This window comes from Tachyglossus aculeatus, unplaced genomic scaffold (genome assembly GCF_015852505.1).
Source record: "Tachyglossus aculeatus isolate mTacAcu1 unplaced genomic scaffold, mTacAcu1.pri scaffold_206_arrow_ctg1, whole genome shotgun sequence".
Lineage (NCBI taxonomy): Eukaryota > Metazoa > Chordata > Mammalia > Monotremata > Tachyglossidae > Tachyglossus > Tachyglossus aculeatus.
The window spans coordinates 109,490-118,253 of NW_024044922.1; the positions used below are offsets into that span (position 1 = coordinate 109,490).

General features: G+C 47.4%; 1 non-coding gene across 1 annotated transcript; it reads right to left on the reverse strand.

The window, feature by feature from the left end:
• Nucleotides 1–701: 701 nt before the first annotated feature.
• Nucleotides 702–839, reverse strand: LOC119923617. The gene has a single exon (XR_005448910.1). It is a non-coding gene; the product is annotated as a small nucleolar RNA SNORA7 (small nucleolar RNA).
• Between the last annotated feature and the right edge of the window lie 7,925 nt (nucleotides 840–8,764).

Genomic DNA, 8,764 nt, shown 5'->3' on the forward strand with positions numbered 1-8,764 from the left:
AACCAGGAGAGGACAGAGTCTGTGAAACCAAGGTTGGATAGCGTGTAGAGGAGAAGGGGGTGGTCTACAGTGTCGAAGGCAGCTGAGATATCGAGGAGGATTAGGATAGAGTAGGAGCCGTTGGATTTGGCAAGAAGGAGGTCATTGGTGACCTTTAAGAGGGCAGTTACTGTGGAGTGTAGGGGACAGAAGCCAGATTGGAGGGGGTCAAGGAGAGAGTTGGCGTTGAGGAATTCGAGGCAGCACGTGTAGACGGCTCTTTCAAGGACTTTGGAAAGGAATGGTAAGTAATCCTAAACCATGCTAAGTAATATTTTCCTTAAAACTTAGTACAGTGCTCTGCACACAGTAGATGCTCAATAAATACCATCGATTGATTGATTGAGAGAGACAGAGAAAGAGAGAGATACTGTAGACTGTAAGCTTCTTGTGGGAAGAGAGCCTATCTATTGTAGATAATCACTCAATTGTCTTGTCTCGTCTTATGCTATCGAGTTGTTTCCGACCCATAGCGACACCACGGACACGTCTCTCCCAGAACATCCCACTCTCCATCTGCAATCTTCCTGGTAGTGTATCTGTAGAGCTTTCTTGGTAAAATTGCGGAGCTGTTTTACCATTGCCTCCTTCCATGCAGTAAACTAGAGGCTCCATCCTCAACTCTGTCCCATACTGCTGCTTCCCCACACAGGGAAGTTTTAATTTGTAGCAGATTGCCTTCCACTCTCTAGGCACTGTGCAAGCTAGGAATGGAATGGGTAGGCCTCTGCTTGACTCTCCCTCCTATCGCCGAGACTGGTAGAGTACTGGAAACTCTCCAGGTGTGACCCTGAGAGGGGTCTCAATTAACTACTCTATTGTAATTAATTATGGTACTTCAAAAGCTCTTATTATATGCCAAGCACTATACTAGGTGCTGGGATAGATATAAGATAATCAGGTCCCATATGGGGCTCGCAGTTTATGTAGGAGGACGAACAAGTATTAAATCTCCGCTTTACTAATGAGGGAACTCAGACAACAGAGAAGTTAAGTGACTTGCCCAATGTCACACAGAAAGGATGTGGCAGAGCCAGAACGAGAACCCAGGGTCTCTGACTCCCAGTCCTGTGCTCTCTCCACTAAATCACACTGCTTCTCAAGCAAGGAGAATCCAAAATGACGGGAGCCATGAAAGAGCATGGAGAGGATTTGGTGGGATGTAAAGGAAGACTTTGTTAGTAAGACCAGGTATAAGGAATCGTAGTAGGCTGCTACTAAGAAGATTCCACCCGTTGAGGTCTTTAAGGAAATGGCAGGCTCCTCTCCACTGAAGAAGTCGACATCTTCCTGCCCACAGAGAGGTTAGTTGTTGCTCTAAGGATCTACCATTTTGATTTTCTCCTTTCCTCATCAGAACTCCTGGTTGGGACCTTTTCCCTTGAAGTGGCAGAAAAGAAATGGTCAGTCGCACAGTAGTGAAAGAATTCCTCCTCCTGGAGTTCTTGGAGGTCTAGGAGATGCAGCTGGTCCATGCCTCACTGTTCCTTCTGGTCTACTTGGCAGCCTTGATGGGAAATCTCCTAATCATTGCCTTCACCGTCCTTGACCAGTACCCCCATGTACTTCTTTCTCAGGTTCCTATCTGTCCTTGACCTCTACTACATCTTCGTCACCGTCCCGAAGTCCATGCTCAACTCCTGGACCTGTTCGGTTGCCCTGGGAGGGACCAGTGTGATCCACCAATTCTTCTGTGAGATTAGCCAGGTCATCAGACTCTCTGATTCCAATGGGAATTTATAGCCATGATCCCTTCAGCAAGCCGGAGCTTGGTCTGTTTCTTGTCCATCATTGTCTCCTACATTCACATTTTCTCAGCCATGTTGAAGATGCTGTCTGGAGAGAGCCAATCTGAAGCCTTTTTCACCCACCTGCCCCACCTCATCGTCATCACTATTACTTTCCACCGGTGAGGTGGCCTATCTAAAACCCGTGTCCGACTCCCCCTTGATGCTGGACCTGCTGGTGTCCGTGTTCTATGCCATGCCTCCCTCCCCAGCGCTGAACCCCCTCATCTACAGCCTGAGGTACAGGGACATTTAGGCTGCCCAGAGGAGGGTTACAGGCGTGGAAAAGGTTCCCCTAGGACAGGAAGCACCTCTTGGGCATTGGGAACACTATCAGACTCCTCTTGGTATCAAATATGGCCCTCCAGCCAGAGGAGAGTTATTTAAAATAATCATGTTACTTGTTAAGCAATGACTATGCCAGTCACTCAGTCAATCTTTTTTATTGAGCGCTTATCATGTGCAGAGCACTGTACTAAGCACTTGGGAGAGTACAATATAACAATATAAAAGACACATTCCCTGCCCAAAGTGAACTTATAGTCTACTATGTGCCAAGCAATGTTGTAAGAGCTGGGCTAGATATAAGGTGACCAGGTTGGACACAGCCCCTGGAGTATTCAAACCTGTTCTCCTTCCTACTTAAACTGTGAGTTCCCTATGAGACCTAATTACCTTGCATCTACCCCAATGCTTGGTACACAGTAATTCACAAATGCCACAATAATTCTTACTACTCCAGTTCTTAGTACAGAGTTTGGCACCTAGTAGGTACTTAACAAATACCAAAATTATTACTATTACTAACTTTATCCATTGTTTTATGGTATCTGTTATATGCTTACTTTGTGCCTGTCACTATAATAAGCACTGGGGTAGATACAAGATAATCAGGACGGGCACATTCCGTGTCCCATGTGGCGAATCACAGTCTTAATCCCTGTATTACAGATGATGAAACTGAGGCACCAAGAAGTGAAGTAAATTGCTTAAGGCAGACCTGTGTTTAGAACGCTAATCCTTCTGATTCCCAAGTCCGGGCTGTGCACTTTTCCCAAGCCCTTGCTTTCTCACAAGCTGTTTGTAGAATGCTCCTCACACAGCAAGCACTCAATAAATACCATCGATTGTTTTACTGCGGGCTGCTGACGTCTCTCTCTCTGGCAGATCACTGCTGGGAGCTCTGGGAGAGTTAGACGCCAGCCCACACCCAATCACTGATCAGCACAAGCAGCTGGTCTGGGATCCTCTGTTGAATGGGGCAGGTGGGCGTCCACCCCCACAAGGCCACCAGGAGAGATGGGAAGGCTCGGGGAGACAGGATCCTGTAGGTGAGGCCAGACCACTGCCCACCCTTTACCTTTTCGACAAAGCACCCACACCTTCTGGAGTGAGATTCCTGTCCTAATGCAGGATGAGCAGCTCTCTGACTCTGGTAGGGAGGGAGAGAGTCCAGGGGTTCTGGCCAGGGGCCAGGGCAGCTCTTAGACACCCAACATGCCAATAAGCCTCCAGTCTCACGCCCAATTGGCTCACCCAAAACGCTGTCACTGGCCAGTGGGCAGAGGAGGCAATGGCTTGCTCTGAGCCTAGGAAGGTCTCTGCAGCCCCTGTTCATTCAGTTGTATTTATTAAGCACTTACTACGTACAAAGCAGTGAACTAAGCACTCGGGAGAGCCCACCTGGCTGGTCCTTCCAGTCAATGAATTAATCAATCAATGGAATTTATTGAATGCTTACTATGTGCAGAGCATTGTACTAACCACTTAACCATGGTAGTCTCCCATCAGTCCACTAATAATAATAATAATGGTACTTAAGCACTTACTATGTGCCAAGCACCGCTCTAAGTACTGGGGTAGATACAAGTTAATCAGGTTGGACAGAGTCCCAGTCCCACGTGGGGGTCAAACTCTTAATTCTCATTTTGCAGATGAGGTAACTGAGGCACAGAAAAGTTAAGTGACCTGCTGCCCAAGGTCACACAGCTGACATGTGGCGTAGCTGGGAATAGAGCCCAGGTCCTTCTGACTCCCAGGCCTGTGCTCTATCGACTAAATCATGCTCCTTCTCTAATATCTTCTAGACTGTAAGCTTACTGTAGGCAGTGAATGTGTCTATCACCTATGTAATACTGTACTCTCCCAAGTGAGAAACAGTGTTTCCTAATGGATAGAGCATGAGCCTGGAAGTCAGAAGGACCTATGTTCTAATCCCGGCTCTGCCACTTGCCTGCTGTGTGACCTTGAGTAGGTCACTTCATTTCTCTGAGATTCAGTGCCCTAGTCTGTGAAATGGGGATTAAGACTGTGAGACCTGTGGGGCAGGGACTGTGTCCAACCTGATTAACTTGTATCTTCCCTTAGCGCTTAGTACAGTGCCTGGCACATAGTAAGATCTTAACAAAAACCATTTTAAAAAGTCCGGTTCTGGACACCATTCTATAGAGTGGATCTGGTTTTGGAAGCCATGTTCTGGACACAATGCCCTAGAGTTGCTCCAGTTCAGGACACAATACACTCGAATGGATCCAGTTCTGGAAGTCATGCCTCAGAGTGGCTCTGTTCTGGACACAATAATCTGAAGTGGACACAGGCCTGGACACAATGTCCTAGAATGGCTCTAGATCCAGGCAGAGTCTAAGTGGGCTGAGTGCGAAGCTGCCCTACAATAAGCACCCTCTCCTCATTGTTTCTTTGTCTTACTCGGGTCCTTTTAACTCCAGAGCATTGAAAAACCAGAAGCAATTCCTCCAGGATTTTGCTGAGGAAGCAACCCAGAGTCTGAAACCGCTTGAGCATGCATGGTTGCCCCAGGGGCCTAGTTTGGTAGATTGTCTGGAAACGGTCATGATTCTCAGGCCTGATGAGGCTCTTCGGCCCTGCATTCAACCAGTCCTGTTGGCAGAAGTGCATATTTCCCCGCCCCTATTCAGGGCTGCTCTCAGTGGACCGGCTGGGGACAAGTGAAGAACAGTTCAGTCCCAGGTAGAGCTTCTCCCAGGCTTAAAATCAAAGCTATTTCACAGTCCGCAAACCTCAGTGAGATTTGGGAGTGATACACCCCGGACCAACAGACAAGTGAAGAACAAGAGAACGCGGCCTGGACCGTTAATCACCAGTCCTCTCGAGGTCAGTGAGTTCTTTATGAAATGTATGGTTTTCATCAAGGGTTCACACTAAACTAAGCACTCTGCTTAACACTGGGATAACTCTGCTTAACACTGGGATAACCACAAGATCTTCACTGAGCTCAGGGAGAGTCCTGTCTATGACCCTGAGCCTTATGGAAGAGAAGGCTTCTCCAAGAGGCCTTCCCTTAAAGCACTAAATTACCTTGCCCCCTCATACCTCACCTCACTGCTCTATCATAACCCACCACACACTGTGCTCCTGTATTCCAGCCTCTTCACTGTACCTCGATCTCTTCTATCTCGCTGCCGTCCTCTCAACCACGTCCTGCCTCTGGCCTGGGATGCTCTCCTTCTTCATATCCAAGAGAAGATTGCTCTTCCCACCTTCAAAGCCTTATTGAAGGCACATCTCCTCCAAGAGACTTTCCCTGACTAAGCCCTCATTTCCTTTTCTTCCACTCCCTTTTGTGTCCCACTACAATAATGTCTATACCTGTAATTTATTTATTTTCATTAATTATATCCACTGTCGTCAGGAAAATTGTCTGTTATTTTGTTCTATTGTACTCTGCCAAGCACTTACTACAGTGCTCTGCATATAGTATGTGCTCAATAAATACGATTGACTGATTGATTAGGCATGGACCATCAGGCAGAATGGGGAAATTCTCTCCCGATGTCAATTGCTCTCCAGACACAAACTCAGATTTTCTCTCATGGACCAATCAATTGATCAATCACTGGTATTTGTTGAGAATTTACAGGGTGCAGTGCACTGTAATAAGTACTTGGGAGAGTACCATACACCAGAATTGGTAGGCACATTCCCTACCTACAATAAGCTGACAGTCTAGAAGGGGAGGCAGACAATAATAGAACTAAATAAATTACAGATATGTATATTAAGCTTTGGAGGGCTAAGGGGGGTGAATAAAGGGTTTAAATCCAAGTACAAAATCAATCAGTCAATGGGGTTTTTGTATGGTATTTGTTGATCACTTACTATGTGTCAGGCACTTTTCTAAGCACTGAGGTGGAGAGAATTAAGGCACAGGGAAGTTAAAGACTTGCTCACAGTCAAACAGCAAACAATTGTCATATCTGCGATTAGAACCCAGGTCCTCTGACCCTCAGACCCAGGATTGTTCCACTAGGCCACGATACTTCCATTTTGTGAATGCTTACTCTGTGTAGAGCATTGTAGAGGTAACTGCGGCACAGAGAAGTGAAGTGACTTGCCTGAGGTCACACAGCAGAAAAGTGGTGAAGATGGGAATAGCACCCAGATCCTCTGACTCCCAGGACCATGCTCTTTCCACTAGGCCGTGCTGCTTTTCCATGTGGGGAGGGAATGCTGTCTTGAACTCTCCTAAGCACTTAGTAGAATGCTCTGCACACAGTAAACAATAAATACCGCAGATTGATTGAATTCAATCATCTTTATTGAGCGCTTACTGTGTGCAAAGAACTTTTCCTTCACTTGTGTATCTATTATAATTTTTTTTCCTGTCACCCCAGCCAGAATATAAACTGTTCCTTGTCCCTGTAGATGGTCTCAGAAATCTCCAGGAAATGTTGAATGTCACCAAGGTCACGGAATTCCTGCTTCTGGGATTCTCGGGGGTCCGGGAGCTGCAACTGGTCCACTTCGTGCTGTTCCTTCTGGTAAACCTGGTGGCCCTGATTGGGAATCTCCTCATTGTCGCCATCACCGCCCTCGACTGGCGCCTCCACACCCCCATGTACTTCTTCCTCAGGAACCTGTCTCTCGTCGACCTCTGCCTCATCTCCATCACTGTCCCCAAATGCATCCACAACTCCCTGATGAACCGTAGATCCATTTCCTTCCTGGTCTGTGCCACCCAGGTCTTCTCGGTGGTCCTGTTTGCTGGTTCAGAGGTTTTCATCCTCACGGCAATGTTCTACAACCACTTCGTATCGATCTGCTGTCCCCTGTGCTATGAGGTCATCATGAACCAAGGGGCCTGTGGGAAGACGGTTGCAGCTTCTTGGTTCAGTGGGAGTCTCATAGCAGTGATACCCTCAGCTGGGACCTTCTCCATGCCCTTCTGTGTTTCCGAGGAGGTCCACCAGTTCTACTGTGACTTCTCCACCATAATCAAGTTCTCCTGCTGTAAAATTCACACTGCCTTCGATGTGACCATAGCCATCAGCACGTGTCTAGGTATCTTCTGCCTGGTTTGCATCCACGTCTCATACGTACACATCTTCCGGGCCCTGCTGTGGATGCCGGCCTCTGAGGGCTGGGCCAAGGCCTTCTCCACCTGTCTGCCCCACCCCGCCATCTCTACTATGTTTTTCACCACCACTGCCTTCGCTAATTTAAAACCACAGTCGTACTCCTGGCCTGCCCTGGATATGGTACTATCCGTGTTCTACTTCGTGGTGACTCCCAGCCTGAATTCCCTCATCTACAACCTGAGGAACCGGGACATGAACCGGGGAGGGTCCTAGGTGGGAGTCCTTTCACCCAGGGTGGAAGGTTTCTCCTTCTGCCTTGAATGTCATTTACAGATGAGGGAACTGAAGCACAGAGAAGTGAAGTGACTTGCCCAAGGTCATACAGCTAAGTTGCAGAGCCAGGATTAGAACCCATGATCTCCGGCTCTCCAGCCTGGGCTCTTTCCCTTGAGCCATGCTACTTCTCCAGCCCGACTGACTCTTTAGACTGTAAGCTCATTGTGAGCAGGGAATGTTTCACATTGGACTCTCCTAATCGCTTCGGCCAGTGTTCTGCACACAGTAAGCAGTCAATAACTACTACTGACCGACTGACTGATAGAGAGTAGGTGAGTTATGCTCATTAAATACCAGTGATGGCTGGATTTTTTGACTGATTAATGTGGATTGGAAGTGAAGCCCGGGGAAGGGAAAGTTTAGAAATGTTCCACCTCTCTGGGAATGCTCTCAGGTGTTAGCCAGACCCAGACTCTGTCCAGAGCGGGGGCTCGTAGAACCCAAGACGACCTCTTTCCTCAGATCGAGGGGTGGCCGTTGGACTTTGGCGGGAGCTAGAGAGATGGCATTAAAGGCTGAAGGTGGGGAGGTGGGAGCGGGCGAGACCCTCTGGAAGCTGGGAAATAGATGAGTGTCAGTAGGAGAGAGAGGGTATATAAGAGGGAGAGAGCATCAATCAATCAATCATATTTATTGAGTGCTCATTGTGTGCAGAGCTCTGCACTGAGTGGTTAGGAGAGTAGGAAACAACAATTTCACAGACACATTCCCTGCCCACAACGAGTTTCCATAATATAAATAATAATAATGGTATTTGTTTAGTGCTTAACATATGTACTAAGCACTGGAATATTATTAAAAGCACAAGATCATTTGGTCCAATGTAGGGCTCACAGTCTTAAAAAAATAATGGCATTTGCTAAGCACTTGTTATGTGCAAAGCACTGGAATATTATTAAAAGCACAAGATCATTTGGTCCCACATAGGGCTCACAGACCTAAAAAAATAATGGCATTTGTTAAGCACTTATTATGTACAAAGCACTATTCTAAGCGCTGGGGAGGATACAAGATGATCAAGTTGGCCCCCGTGGGGCTCACAGTCTTCATCCCCATTATACAGATGAGGTCATGAGGAGTGGCGTGACTTGCCCAAAGTCACACCGCTGACAAGTGGCAGAGTCGGGATTCGAACCCATGACCTCTGACTCCCAAGCCCGGGCTCTTTCCACTGAACCACGCTGCTTCTCTGAGTCTAGGCAGATGGGAGAACAGGGATCGAATCCCCATTTTGCCGATGAAGGAACTGAGGTACACAGAGGTGAA